The sequence below is a fragment of the Anomalospiza imberbis genome, chromosome 12 (assembly GCF_031753505.1).
Source record: "Anomalospiza imberbis isolate Cuckoo-Finch-1a 21T00152 chromosome 12, ASM3175350v1, whole genome shotgun sequence".
Taxonomy (NCBI): domain Eukaryota; kingdom Metazoa; phylum Chordata; class Aves; order Passeriformes; family Viduidae; genus Anomalospiza; species Anomalospiza imberbis.
The window spans coordinates 12,971,776-12,977,775 of record NC_089692.1 but is presented as its reverse complement, the minus strand read 5'-3'; positions in this window follow the sequence as shown (position 1 = coordinate 12,977,775).

Genomic DNA, 6,000 nt, shown 5'->3' with positions numbered 1-6,000 from the left:
ATCCCAGCTGCCCCTTGCTCTGAGACTCCTTTGCCTTGGGGTTTTATTCCAGCAGGGCTTTTGCCTGAGGTACCTGGCTGAGGCAGTTTGTTGATGCTAATCCAGCCGAAACAGCGGCACGGGGAGTATTTTTACCACTCAGCTGCCTGGACTTGTTGGGAGCTTGTTGGGTGACCTGATGGGGAGCATTGCCAGCACCTCGACTCAGCGTCTCCTCCAGCCTCTCCAGGCCAGTGTGGGAAATCTGTATGGAAAAGCCTAAGAAAGGCAGAGCCAATGGGCCCCTTCCTCAACTCCTCCACCCTGGAGCAACTTGTCAGTGTCGTGACATGCCAGCCCTGCAGTCGTGTCAATGTCACACTGCTGCTGATGCACTGGGGCGTGATGGCAGGGGACAGTGCCAGGGACCAGGCATGTGCCAAGAATGTTATTGCTCCTGTGGGAGCAGGGAAGCACAAACATGGGAAACACATGTGCAAATGGTCACCTGCCACCCTGGCTATGTCCCCCTGTACTCTTTGGTGTCATGACAGAAGGGCAACATCTCCTTGGGATCTTGCATTTGCTCTGGTCCTTGGCTGAAATAATCAAGCACTTCTGTGGTACAGTAATATGCTGAAGGAAATGCTTCCTGCTGTGTTGTGATGGATTAATGGTGAACAGCAATATCACTGTTACATCTGTTGTGTCTTCCCCCACTGTCTGGGACCCTTGGCCACCCAGGCAAAAATTGGCCCTATCCCCAGCTGGTGGTAGCCCAGGGATACAGGGACATGTGGTTTCTCCAAAGTGGTCCCTCTCCTCTAGCCCTAGGGGGAGGAAGGTGGAGCCCACACAAAGGGAAGAGAACAATCTCTGCCATGAAAGGACAGGGTGCAGGAAAAGCTCTCCAGCATCTGTCAGATCCCAGCCCTTTTTAGTTTTTTCCTCTCTTTCTGCACAAAGGAAAAAATCATCTTCCAGGTGATGTAGGACTGAGAGTCAGGACTCTAGTAGATCTCACATTGCTCCTGGTCTATTCTGTAATTGATTTGGGATACATTCTATAATTAATTTGGGATTAGACTGGAATAGTGGGTTGTCAGGCAGACACACACCAATCAGACCACCCCCAAAAGCAACCTGTGATTGGGGTGACAATGATGAGCTAGGGACACCTTCCTGCTGTTTAAATACCCCCTTGACAAGGTCTTGCCAGCTTCAGTTTGCCTTCTGGCCCCTTCCCTCCATTTTCCTGGGGGTTCTCCATCATTTAAATTGGTCTGATGCTGCACCCCAGAGCCAAGCAAAACAGGCAGGATCCCTGCACAGAATTTATTCACCAGCCATACCAGAGCTGTACCCCTTGGCTCTCATGTCCCCTGCGTGGGATACCTGGCTCTGTCCCCAGGCACGTCCGTGGCAATTACCTTGAGATTGCCAGGTGGATTAACACGGGTGAGTCAGCGTGATGCTCCCGTGCTCCAGGCAGAGCCGGAGATGATGTTCACTGGGAGGATGGTGATGGCTGAGCATCACCATGGGCATGCCAGGGACAGGGCTCTCTAGAAAGGAGAGAAGGAAGCTGACAGCTTTCAGGACAGTGTGGCAGAAGCACCTGTTCCTGTGACACCTCGGGTGTCTCCAGCTGATTGCTGAAAGCCACAGGACGGTGTCAGGGCTGGTGCCGGTGACTGGCAGTGACTCAAGGCTGGTGCCAGGCAGGCGAGGAGGGAGGCACAGCAGCCAGCTCCCGTGGAGGTGAGCTGGCACAGGTCTGCCCTGGCTCTCTGCTGAGGGACGCGTGGCTCCAGTCACCTGTGGGCACACCGAGGTGCATAATGGACCAGCATCAGCGTCCAGCTGCCCGTGGTGCAGCCACCCAGCACATCACCTTCTGGGGACCCTGCAGACTGCTACAAGTCCCCCTCTCATGGCACGTGTCCCCTGAAGCGCTTGCTGTGGGCTCATCATCCCCTCTGGAGCAGTGATGTGTTCAGTGACCCCTCCTTCACCCAGATACAGGATCCCAGGCAGCCGGGGGGCTCTGCTGGCAAAGCACCATGGCTCGGTGGGTACAGACTGTGGGCAGGGATGCAGGGAGCTATGAACCAACCCCGTGTGGGCACAGCACTGACACCTTGGAGGACAGTCTCTGGGGGTGCCCTCTCCCTCACCATTGCCTATTGCTTGCCAGGCAGAATGCTGATGCAGGGTACCCAGGGGTGGCCCTGACACTGCAGCAGCAGCAAGGGAAGCTCAGCTATGCCTGCTCCAGTTGCCCCTTTGTGTTGGTCTCTGAGCAGGAGAGCCATGGCTGGCCAGGGCTCAGCGGGCTCAGAGGCTCAGGGCTCAGAGGTACAGGGAACCACAGCCCACCTGGGACCAGTCTTTTAAACCCAAATGGAGAAAAAAAAATATTTTAGCACCCAGCAAACACCCAGCACATGCAAGTGCTGAAAGCCAGCAGGAAGCCCTAGGAGTGATTGCTGCTTAGAAAGCAGGCTCAGCTTTGATCCGAATCTCAGGTTATTGTTTGCTGATGATAAACAAGTGTTTGAAACACGGGAAATAGGTGCTGACGTAGTTTTATTTTGCTGGTGCTTGCCAGCCCTTTGGCGGAGGAGGAAGAAGGTGAATCACCCCTTGTCTGCCCTGGGAAGCCATTCTCAACCACTCCCCATGTGCATAGGCAAAGCCTTGGAAACATTTGGGAGTGAAACCGGATCAGTGGGGTGACCTCAGGCTGTGGAGACTTCTTTCTTTTTCCCAGAAAATTGGGAGCAAAGACTTGTTCTGCTCTCAGTGGCAGACATTAGCTAAGCTCATTGTTCTCCCTCCTTGCATCTTCCTGGGAAGATACCTGCTTCCCAGCCTGCACCTTGATTGCAGCTTTAGGAAAATACATCCCAGCAAGTGCTTCTCCAACATCAAGCCATCAGCAAAGACGTGGCATGTCCCATTTTCCTGAGGAAATGCTCTTCTTGGGGACTTGATGGCCCACATCACGTCTGTAAGCATAGGAAGGCACCTTCAGCAAGGGCCGGCTGGCAGTGGGAAGGGGACGGGCAGATTTCCATTAAGCAGGAATTGCACGGCGTGCAATCCTGGGACGCTTTCACAAGCCGGCAGCACTCTTTGATGTGGGCTCTTTGGGAGCCGCCTTGTGACCCAGCCGGCTGCGCTGGGGCTGGGACTCCCAAGGCCAGGATTATGAGTCGGGCTCAGCTGCCAGCTCATCCTATGGCTCCAGGCAAGGGCTTGGCCCTTACTCCTTATTTCTTATCTGCAATGGAGCTATCAATATTACCTTCCCCTTGAAAAAGCAGTGTGGAGAGGGTGGGGATTTGCTAATTACTGATTTTTAGGGAGAAGGGAAAGGAAGAAACGCTGAATTGATGCCATGAACTAGGTCCAGGAGAGTGAACTGACCTTGCAAAGTTCCTACCAGTTTTGGGGTGCGCATCCTGAGAGACCCCAGCACAAGGTGGGAGCTCCTGCCTGGCAGGATAGGCTTTTGGGGCCAGGTGATGTGTGTTGAGGCATGTCTGGAAGATGAAAGGGCTGATTCTTCTTTTGATCATGAAATTCTCATAAATGTTAATGGGAATTACTTCGAGGTCTAACGAGGGTTGAATTGCAGCCCCCAAGGGAAGGAAGGGGATGAGGACCAACTAAGCTTTGGCTGGGAAATAAAAATGCTTGAATTTACCTTGTCCCCCTCCTGTGAGAGCAGAAAAACTGTGGGTCAGGGGCTGCCCAGCATCCCTGCATACTCTTCTGGGAAAGGGGTTTGCTAGGTGTCCCCCACTTTGCCCAACACTGCTGGCAAGCATGACAGGCTTTAAGCATCACCTTAACTCTAGGCATCATTTTAATTCACCAATCTAATGCTTTCCCAGTGTACAGTTTGGATTTTATTTTTTTTTCTTTGGTTTTGTTTTTTTCCTTACATCTTTCCTTTCCTTTTGTGTCTTTCAGGTTCCCACAGACTTCAAACTCACCTGCTTCAACTACTCGCCGCCTCCCCTGGCTGAAACGTGACCCAAAGTTTCCAAGTATCGTTACCTTGGGCATATTTAATTATTATATTCCCCTTTAGTTGCTAATTAGAAGCCAAGAGTAGAGGGGATGACTAATTCCCTGGGATGTCAAGTACACACTTGCCTGAGCTTGCAAAGAAAACATCGGCCCCCTCAGTATAAAGGTGTGAAATAAAAGGATGTGATATTTTCCTTGATGTCTTTAAACCCTGCTCCTGAGATCCAGAGATCCTTGTTGTCTATCTTGGGAATGATTCACACCGCTGCTGTGCCGGATCCTGCCTCCCCTTAGAGCAGCGTATCTGTAGAGACAGGATCTGGTACAACAGCTCTTTACATCCCCATCCAAAAGTGTCTCCCATCCCAGGAATGGGCATGGGATGGGGGGGAGAAATGCTACTCCAGCTGGGGCAGCAAACCTGGGATGGCAAAAGAGAAAAGCCCCTGCAGACAGGCTCATTCTTCATTTTAAGGAGTACTTAAGTGTGCAGATACAATTGCTCATCCCTCCCCACTCCAGCCATATTATCCCCCTCATCAAAGGATGGGGATGTGTGGCTTCCCGGACTGAGACCTCCTCCCACAGGGATGGTTATTTTTGCCAGCATTTTCCCAAACTCAGTATCTGAGCACTCAGTGTTCCTCTGCCAGGCAGATAAAGGCATAGTGAATTTTTGGTTACATTTGAAGTCTTTTCAAAGAAACAGCTTCTGGGTGTGTGACAATCTTCATACCTGTTGTGCTGTCAGGTCCAGCTTCTCCATGCAACCTGCCTAGAAAGCCAGCAACCCATGCCAAGCATGTTTGATTATATAATCCTTATCTATATCTATCTATATCTAATTTATTCTATATTTTATTATATAATATGTATTATATTAAATCATAGTGGCTTAAACAATATTATATGAAATGATTAGAGTATATCAATTATAGTTAGTAGGAGCTAGAAAACAGCAAACACTAGTCACAGAGCATCGCCTTGCCAAGCCTGTGCAGACTAGCCAGGAAGGAGGATAGTGATGATTTCTTGCTGGATTTTAAGATCTGTGTTCTAGTGAAGAAGCTGAATTATCCCTCAACTACAGTTACACTAATCCTGGCTGCAAAGCAGCCCCTGTCTGTGCAGCAGTGAAACCCAGGGGCTTAGTGAGGATTTTATGGGATTTCCCCCCTTGTAAAGGTTGCAAAAGGGAAGGACCCCTGTCCTGAGCACTGCTCAGGACTCAGGACTGGATGCTGTACCTTTGGATGTAAATAAATGTATTATGTTTTATTATTTTATTTATAAAATAAATACATTTAATTTCATTTTATAGATGATGGGCTTTCAAACGAAGAGAAATGAGTGTTAAAAGCCACGATTTCAATATTAAGAATTTCAGAGCCAGCTGATTCAAAGTGGCAGCTGTAATTTAATTGTGTTGCAGACGTGCCAAACCCAATACCATAATTAGTGATTCAAAATAATATTTACAGCTCAAATCATACATATTTAGCAAGAAGTTGAAATTTCCATCTATTTACAATTTTAGCAGCTTAAAAAGGTCTCTAAGCTCAGTTTTTCCCCATTTTGTTTGGTTGGGTTTGAAGAGCCCGGCAGAGCAATCCTCAGCGCTGCTGGGAGAGGAGCTGGGGATTTTTTCCCCACCCATGGCACGGGGGTTGGAACTGGATGATCTTTAATGTCCTTTCCAAGCCAAACTATTCTAGAATTCTGCGATTTTCCCTATGAGGACAGCAGTGTTTGCTGGCTTATAGCAACACCCTATTGCGTGCCCGAGTTCACACCAGCGCTTTGCCTTTGTGCTCTGGTACCCAAACCAGCATGAGGGAGGGGGACCCACTGCTCGGCTGGCACTGACACCCACGCTCACCCCAAACAGAGCCACAGAGGGAAAAAAACACCCTCCTTAATATGCTGCACGTGATTGCTGCCTCGTTATCCACAAGTATAATGGCACATTGATAGAGGTGC